Here is a 9,820-nt window from a genome sequence, read left to right on the forward strand (position 1 = left end):
CTCGTAAACACGGCTCCTTCTTCTTCTGTGGTTTAATGGCTGCGGGCCGCTGTGGGCGTGCAGACTTACTTCTGCCTCCAGGTGCCGTATTCTGGTTTGCTGACTTCCGCTGTGTCCAACCCAACCGAGGCTACGCTAAATAGCCATATAGAGAAAGGCTTTTTTGTCGCTGTTGGGTTCAAATAAATATGTGCATCTTCAAGGGGGGATGATACGAACTCGGGACAGTTTTATAAATGGTAAAAAGTTCCGCACAGCTGCTTTAAGTTTAGGCAAGTAAAGTTACATAGGTTAGGTTCTCATATGGTCTCTTTCAAAGTGAACACACTACGTCAGTACAACACCACAAATTTATGTTGGTTTTTTTTCCCTCCAACAACTAACATGCGTGGTTAGGTTTAGGAAAAAAGAACAGGGTCTGGCTTTATAATCTTATGGGGACGCAAACACCACTCTTCCAGGTGAGAGCTGGTGTTTGTTGGACCCATCCCCCACTACTCCCACCACCTTAAAGCTATGGTCTACGTTTAGAAAGACGATGAGAAAGATTTGAAAAAAGCATTCCCCCTACACACACACCCCTCCCTCTGTGCTCCATGATCCCTCCCCTCCGAGCTCGTGTCCCCCCACCCCTCGGGGGAACTGCTCATTGGTCCGACAGCCCATTGGTCCGACCATATTAAACCCATTGTTCCGAATTCTGTTGTTCCAAAATCATCATGATGCCCTGTGGTTAAGGTCTGGTTAGGTTTAGGCACAAAAACCACTTGGTTAGGGTCAGGAAAAGATCATGGTGTGGGTTAAAATGAAAAAGAAAGTGGCAAACACATAAGCCCTGAGCCTGCTTCGCCTCAAGCCTTCCCCAACTGACCCAGAGCCAGTCGCGCCGCACCATCAAGGCAGAAATATACCCGCCGGGAGCACCGCGGAGAGCTCCCCACACAACCCCAACCCCAGAGTTAATAACAGGAGGTTATGGTGTTTCACTCTCTTCTCTCTATGACACTTGTATCTCGACCAGTAGCCTACTTTTGTTGCGTTTGCTGATCCTCTATGGTACACAAATACAGTATAGCCTAGTATAATCACATATCTGAACAATGGGACGTCAGACTAATGGGATGTCGGACCGATTGGCTGTCAGACCAATGGCATGGACCCCCCCTCGGAGCCTCCTAACAACACATAAACACGCTGATGTGACAATGTGTAAACATGATAGCAATTTTAGCTTACAATGCTAAAAATAAGGCTAAGGTCTCCATCGAACAAGTAAACAAGTGTTGACAATATTGCAGACAAAAAATGTTTTGACGCCGTCTAACCACACAAAAAACTAACAGCAGCTTTCACAGTCATAAGCCAGCATTGGCATACAGTTATCTATGTCACAACATCCACAATATAAATGAAATATTACCTGCCCAACAAAAACGCCGTTGTATCAGCATCACTTTTCAGGCCCAGATCTTGCCGGAGCTTTCTCCATCGGTCAAAGGATGACCCGATGTTTACTCTGCTTTGAGTCCTCAATTTGTCGCATTTCCTCTTCGTTTCTGCCTTTTCAGAGGCAGACTTACGCTTCCTTTTAGCCTTTGCTGGTGGGGCAAGCAGAGGCCGCTTGCTGCTGTCGCTCTCTTTATTTTCCATATCGAAACTCGTGTAGCTGAATCACTCAGGGCCTTACAAACCACTCGTACTTTCAAATGCGGAGGGGGGTTGGGACGAGGCGGGACGAGGAGCAGAGGAGTGTCAAAATGGAGCGAGGGGATTGGACGGAGGGTAAGAGAGAGAGAGTGCAAATTTGAACAAGGAGTAACTCCCATGGAGACCGGATGGCTGTGATTGGTCAATTTCTTTGCAGGCCTGCAGCCGCCAGAGAGAATGGATTTTTTTGGTTCCTTTTGCTCTTCACATTGTGCAGCTAGCACTATTGGGCCATAACCACCATCTAAATGATGTTAATAATAGTGATCAATCTTTCTAAACGTAGACCATAGCTTTAACTTTTGTTCTTGCCCGGCTGTGTTTCCCCTCGATGCCACCGAGCGCTGTCAAACTATAATAGCGACCGGCAGTGTATCATGCTGACATTAAAGCAAGGCTTTTTTCGTCCCTGTCTGATGCCGCAAGTCACTGCCCGAGTGTTAAGCCCCACCCTTAGGTGGCCCTATGGGGCAAACAAAACTCCAACACTGACCCAAAGTAACCACATTAACACCCTCAGAAAGCACTTACAGGTAGAACAAGCAAACAAGACGACAAAAATCCCAGGCTGAGAGGCAGCAGGACCAGCAGTCCCCACACCAGAGGCCTCTCTCCTCTGCTGCTGGCACAGGAACTCGGATTTTGGCTGGCAGTCTGAGCAAGGCCTTAAGCACCTCCTCCATGCCAGGTGCACCGCACCTCGTTAAGTAATGCAGCACACCTGGGCAGATCTATAAGGGAGGGAAAAGGGACAGCAGCACAAAACACATATAGCCGTAACACCACCACCAATCAATCAGCTCTGAGTATGTTCAGCCTGAGCACGTTCACAGTGAGCTTATAAAGCCATCATCAGTGGAGTGGAGATGAAATGATTCTCAAGCGCAGTTAAAGGCAGAGCGACGTACTTCACGCAAGCTGAATTAGGCATGCTAATGACTGCATATGCAGAATCAGAACATGTCTTTAGACATCAGTCTAATGCAGCAGCTGCAGCCAAACAGTGTCGGGTGGCATAGGAAAAGTTAACAAAAATTAATGCGTGTCTAATATACAGAAAATATAGAAATATTTTTATATCTTAAAACTGTTCATATATTTTGATATAATTTGCAAAATCCTCTTATTCAGCTGTAATCCAATGGGGCCAAAACGCACTTGGCAGCAACTCAAAATCAAGCACAAAACTTAGGCTGAGGTTAATTGAATTGTTGAATGTCACTGTAGCCAACAGGAAGAAGGCTGAGGCCCTAAAAACAGGTGGTGGGCCACCATCAGCCCCATTCACCCACACAGAGGAGCTGACTCTTTGCCAAAATAGTGGGCGGCCTGTTGCTGAGGGCATCCCAGGGGACAGCTCATCAGAGCCCTTCAGCCCTCAGGATACCAGTGCTTATATAAAGGGTATATTCACTGTTGGTACATAAGAAACTGTGGGTCCCTTTATCCACTCTGCACAACTTAACCCTGATGGTGACATTTCACCTTTGTTATATTGCAACAGTTCCTGCTGATGGAGCCATTACCCTCCTGGAGCCTCCTGCCACTGCAGATTTTCACATGGTTGTAAGTCAGTGAATATTGCACAGAGTGTGTGTGATGGTTTTGAGTGGCCTACATCAACATTTTTGTTCCTCTTTACCACAGGAGGATGATGGAGTCACAGTGTCCGTAACCACTGCCGTGGGGGCTGATGGGCCTTCAGAGGGATACTGTCCATCCTCAATGTCACGTATGACAATTTCTGATTGCTCTGCCCCACATGAAAACTTGTATGGTCTTAAAACAGAGTGTGCCTGGCAATTATAATGAGGAGGAGGAGGGCCCATCAGTCTCCAGAGCACAGTAAGCTGTTATTTGCAGTTATCATTGCCTGTGTGTCCCAATTAAGATTAAGCTTTGGACTGTGGAAATGTCTCAGACTGAACAGTGTCTGTTTTTTGTCTCTCCATAGCTCCCTGTAAAAGGAGCTGTACAGGGTTCACCTGCAGAGGCAAATTGCAAAATGTGACCTACAAATGGACCACATTAAACTCCAAATGACAAAAACCAAACTAGAAATTCAGATACTGGAACACCAGTTAAAAGTTGAGTTAGTTACTGTTGGCAAATCCATGTAATATACAAATATGTAATAATATTAAAGCACCATGCTCTCTATTTGCAGGAAATGGAGAACACAGACAAATAAAATCACATCTGAAAGAAATGATCTGTCCTCAGTTTATTTGAAAGTAGTAAAGAATGCTTAAACAAAAATGCATCTGACAGGGGACTGGTGGGAGGTAACGAGGGGATTACTAAGAAAAATGGTTGCGAGACAGTGCGTCTCACTGCTCGTCCATCCTGCCCATCGGTGGGGTGGAAGAGATGGTCTTCCTCTGGGTCATGCCTCTGTACAGCAGGTTGACGCTCTCCTCTCAATAAAGCTGCGGTGAAGTCGTACAGTTTCTCCTCCTTCCTGCTACACCCTCAGCGGGCGATCAGCCTCAGGCTTTAATGAAGCAAACCTGTGAGCCAGCAGCATTAGTTACTGCACACAAGTATTTATCACACCTAAAACAGTGACCGAACAAAACCTTGTCATCTCAAACAAAAAGAAATCATAACCAAGTTGCTGAGCACAGCGCAAAAACTAGAAAAAACTTGCTGAGGCACCCCAACCCTGACCAGCGTATCAAGACAGCTAACTAACCTCGCTGAAACTATGAATAATGTAATCAAAGAGATTACCTCTACACTCAAACACTTGTTACAAGTGAAACAAGCAAACAAGACAATAAGGGACAGCAGTGTACTCTCACTTACTGTGATTAATTGTACGTTTTGTGGTAGACATTGAACACTACATGGGACATGTTATAAAACATCAGTGAATAATCTTACATCCCAATTACTGATTCAAACTTGTTTTGATTTTATCATTCAAAGCAAGTTGCAGCTCATAAAAAGACATTAATTGACAGACCTTTATATGGACTAATAACTGAAAAAAGTCAGCTTTACCTCCCACACTTGATTTTATTCTGTTCAATGGAGAGTAAACAACAACCTAACATGTGCTGTACAAATATAATCTGATGAAACCTGTTCATGTGGTGGCTCCTTCTGACCACAGTCCTTCAAAGAGTCAGACACTCACAGGTGTTGGGAAACAGTGAAGGTGTTGAAACTGGATGTGATTCCTGAGTTCTGTTTTATGTTGCTTTATTATGATGCACATTTCTAATCATTTGTATGATACACACCTTCCTATATAGCTTCATTAATGTTTGAGAAACAAACACAAACACATCTGGTCCACGTTTTCTGTTTATGAAGTTTATTGTGCAGATAGTACAGAGAATGAAGTGATTTGGATCCGCATGTTTGAGTGAACTACAATGATGAGTGTAACAACATCATGGTTAAGATAACATCATTACAATTTGAAAAGAAGAAAAAACAGTTGACTTGACAAACTGACACAAAACAAAGCTGATGTCAAACATCTGTCTCATTAAATACTGTTTTTTTTTCTGTACTCATCAATCTCTGCTTACATTTCAGATTTTACTTTTTAGGAAGAGCAGGAGGAGCTGTGAGTTTGGTGAGCATATTAAGAAAGTCCTGGAAAGACAGGTCTGGGGCCGACACAGACGCAGGCTGTTGCCCGGCAGCCTTCAAGAAAATCAGAAACATTTGTTGTCAAACACACAAAAGAGGATGTCAAATGGTTTTTACAGTCACTGACATTCAGGTGTGTTGTATGTTGAGGGATAGTGAGAGCACTCACCTCATGGGAGTTGGAGCTAGACCGAGGAACTGCTTTGTGCACCATCTGTGGAAAATCCACAAGTTTGATATTACCAACATTATACTATCACAGTTAAAGTGGTGTCAGAACACTGGTATCGAGTATGACAGTGTTACACTTACAGGATGAGCCAGAGCGAGGCTCAGGAGGCATCCAAGCACAAGTGCTACCTTCAGCATGGTTACAGTGATCCCACCTGTTGAAAAGGAAATAATAAAGACTTCATTAACAACAGCAAAATCACCACCATCCTCACACAGAAAATACAGAAACCATATAATCACCTTTTAGTCTTGAGCTGACTGTCTCACAGATGGTCGAGGAGGTTGTTGTGCTCTGAATGTTGAGCCTTTCTTATATACTTACAGGAGCGGCTGTCACCTCATTGATATACAGCAATGTTGGGAAACTGTAAACATTAGGAAATCTTCTACTTCCACATGTCAAGATTTGATTAATGATCAGGGATTAAAAACCAAACCTGGATTATATGGTATGTGGCATTCAATTACAGTTTCTTCAGTACGTTTAATCATCAAGATGGCCGCAGCGTGAGTGAGCCGGTCTGAGTTATGGTCTGCTTGCTATTTTTTTCATCTTAAACCTGTGGCTATGAATTGCTTGATATTAAGTTACATTTAACAAATTAGTAGGACTAACCTAACAAGGCGCGTGACTGTCTTGACTGAGTGACAGATTTACTCCTCATATCTTTAAGGAAATCAAATTGCCAACAACTGATCAAACAATGGATCCAATCCAAATGAAGTCTCTGTACGATACCATCCATCAAGTTAAACAGGATTTAATGACTTTGACACTAAAGTTGATCCGATCTTTGGCACCTTGAGTGGTATGGAGAGATCCCTATCCACATTAGGGGGTCATGTGTCGCTACTGGAACAATGTGTCGGAGTAAATGAAGACAATCTGACGGATCTCTCTACCTGGGTCAAACAACTCGAAAATGATAATAAATACCTGGTTGATAAGGTCGAGGATCTTGAGCAGATCTGCAAATCTCCGCTTTCTCTGGATACCAGAGGCTGGATTTATGGCTGGTCTGATCCCTCAACTCCTGAGCAAAGACAACTTTCCCACACCGCCGGCTATCAAGAGGGCACACCGCACTCCTGTCCACAAAGTCCACTCAAACAAGAGACCCAGTCCTAGGCCTATCCTGATCAAGTTGCTCCACTTTCAAGATAAATTAAAGATCCTTCACCTAGCTCGTGGAAAAATAGATCTGACTTTTATCGGCAGCCGCATCTTCATCTACTCGGACTATAGCGCTAACTTGACGAGGAAATATAAAGCCTTCTACACAGTTAAACGGAGGCTCCGGGAAATGGGTTTCGAATATTCCCTTTGTTATCCTTGCACTCTGAGTGTTGTAGTTGATGGAGAAAAACGACTTTTCAGCGACCACAAAGCTGCTGAAGCTGCCTTCATAACATCCATGAACTCCTCCATGAACTCTCCTGTATAGCCTACTGATCGGTAACCTTTTTTGTTGATTGCCTTTCTCTTCCCTCTTTTCTTATTCTGCCACATCGCTTCCGCAGCCATTCTACTATCAACTAATTATGGTTACTGACTTCTTAATTAAAGCATATCTAAAACGTCTTCTCTGTTATTTTGGCTGCTAATCTAAGTTAATGTATGAAGTTGATGCTTACTGGTAGTGTTTGCTGTAAGCTGTCTCGCCACCATAAAACGGAATTGTAGTGTCGTAAAAAGTCGTATTGACTGTACTTTTTTTGTTTTGTTTTTTTACTTGTCTGCAGTGGTCTTCATAGCTTAGCGCCACAAAAGGGTGTAAGCGTCTTGTGAAGATTGATGCACTGTTAATCTTGCAGTCAAGTATTTTATACCCATAATGCGTGGTTGTGACAGTCACCCACCCTCCCTGGAGACTAGCCTAACAGCCTTTATTGGAAAAACTTCCTAATGTGAGCCAGAGAGGGCCGTGATACACCAAAGTGTGTCAAGGGGAAAGTAAGGAAACAAGCAAGGGGGAGGGGGCAGGTGCTTAAGTCCTGAGTTATATAGTGACAGTGCATGCGGAGAAGAAGGAGGAAAAACAAACAAACAAATAAACAAACAAACAAAAAAAAAACAGGGGAGAAACAGGCAGTGTAGCTGATGTATTGTGGCCTTGAGGTGGTTGTGCTCCATGCAGATTATCAAAAATAAACATATACATGTCTACTATACTGTACTGAAAAACAAAAACAAAAGAGAAGTCTATGCTGAACACCAAAAATGTGAGAGTCTTGGTGGAGGGGGAAAGCCTGATTGTAGAGAAGAGTTGCCAGCGCAGTGTGGTAGGTTCGAGAAGCAAGTTGGCCCCTTTGGAGTGATCCCATCGGTTCTTTGTGATGTGTCACGGAGCTGAAGTATCGCACATGCATGCGTATATTTGAGCCCTCCCAATGTGTTTATGAAAACCATCACCAGGGTCCAGGGCCAGCCCTGCAGGGGAAGGCGGGCGGTATGGCACCCCAAGACCGCAGGAGCGCCCAGACCCCAAGACCAGGGAGCCGCAGAGGCCGCAGGACACCACGCAGGCCCAAGGACCCGGGGCGGCAATGGCCGGCACCCCCAGAGAGCCAGAGACACACCCCAGACAGGCGGGGCAGGAGGGCCCGCCCACCCACCGCCCAACATGGACCGCCCCCACCCCCCCACCCCCAACCACCCGCCCGCCCCCACCCACGGACGCACCCAAGGACCGCCCCCGACCCAAGGAGCCAGGCACGGGGGCCCAGCCCCGCCCCCGGGGAGAGAACCAGCACCGCACCGGACAGGCCCGCACCAGGCGCCCGCCACCAGCAGACGCCGGACCGGACGGTAGTGAGAGCCCACCCAGGCCCGGGCGGACGAGGGAGACAAGGAGGTGGTGATGCTGCAAGGCGTATGTCCCCGGCACATCGGGAACCAGGGGACCATGAAGGGCCACCTGCCCGAACCCCCCAGGACGGGCCCCCACCAACACACAGGAGAGAGCGGCCCGCCACGAGCAGTCAATCCCCCATCGGGACTCCCTAGCAGAGGGCCCAAAAACCACAGCCGGTCAGGAGGCAGAACCCCGGCAGGAACCCACAGAGCCCCCAGGGTGCCACCCGGCCCACCCGCCACAGGGCCACGGGACCCCCCAGACACCGGGAACCCAGCAACACCACCATGATGTAAATGGGCTCCCGGGCTCCAACCCTCAGCCCAGGAGGGCCGGGCCCCACAAGCCACGCCATGCGTATCTACAGTGTGTGTAAACCCACCACCCCCCTCTTACTATGATTCTCCGATCCCTGACGGAGAAACATTAACCCTACACCGTGAATGTGAATGCCCATAAGTGTGATGTGGTGCATTAAAATTGAGGGACATAGGAGACAGGTGGGGGCAAGGCTGATGACTACAGCACACTGCTGTCCTGCAGCCCGTGCAGCCATAGGCACCTGGAACCTGTTCCCATCTGTCCCACAAGATGTAGGTGTATGTGGTGCTTTAAAATTGGAGAACAGATAAGGATGGACCGGGGGGCAGCATGGAGGGCTACCGGACACCACTGTCCCATAGCCTGCCCCATCATGAAGCCCCCCAATCCATCAGTGGTCTGCACCTCGAAGAGTGAGTGTATGTGGTGTGGAGTGTATGTGGTGCGGGCCCCCACGCCTGGGAGGCAGATCTTGTTTGCTCCTATTAAGGATTTTCTTTTTGTTTGTCTTTTCTTGATTAAACTTACAAGCATTACATAAAAATATGCATTTTCTATTTGTTTGCATTTATTTTTCCCATCTGTGTGGTCATAAGTAGTACCCTTAATAATTTCAAAATGACCTGCTAAAGGCACCTGACTTAATATATCAGTGCAGGCCAAGCTCAGAAGTGATCTCTTTCATTTCTTTGGTTTATTTTCTTTGGACTTGGGTTAATAGGCTAGTCTTGTGTTTGTTTCCTGTGTGTGTGTGAATCTGTTATGTATTTTGTTGTGTTTTGTGTGTCTAATTGTAATGACTATTTATTTAGTAATTTTGAGTCCTACAAATTACTCCCCTTGACTTTTTCAGTTTTACTTTGTCTGATCAGTGGTGTTACTCTCTTAAACTTTAAATATCAAATTGGACGGTGATAAAGGTCTGAAAATAATTCATCTGAACATCAGAAGTCTTCTACCTAAGACTGACATGCTTTGAGCATGGGCTGAACAGTATAAAACTGCTGTTGTTACTTTATCTGAAACTTGGCTCACTAACAAAATATCTAACAATGAAATTGCACTTGAACTTGCTGATTTTGTCTTATATAGGTTGA

General features: G+C 45.8%; 1 long non-coding RNA gene across 1 annotated transcript; it reads right to left on the reverse strand.

The window, feature by feature from the left end:
- Positions 1-5,012: 5,012 nt before the first annotated feature.
- Positions 5,013-5,851, reverse strand: LOC125885487 (uncharacterized). The gene is made up of 4 exons (XR_007448903.1): positions 5,788-5,851; positions 5,626-5,699; positions 5,483-5,527; positions 5,013-5,367 (listed from the first exon to the last, which is right to left on the reverse strand). It is a non-coding gene; the product is annotated as an uncharacterized LOC125885487 (long non-coding RNA).
- Between the last annotated feature and the right edge of the window lie 3,969 nt (positions 5,852-9,820).

Source organism: Epinephelus fuscoguttatus, linkage group LG3 (genome assembly GCF_011397635.1).
Source record: "Epinephelus fuscoguttatus linkage group LG3, E.fuscoguttatus.final_Chr_v1".
NCBI classification, from domain to species: Eukaryota; Metazoa; Chordata; class Actinopteri; order Perciformes; family Serranidae; genus Epinephelus; species Epinephelus fuscoguttatus.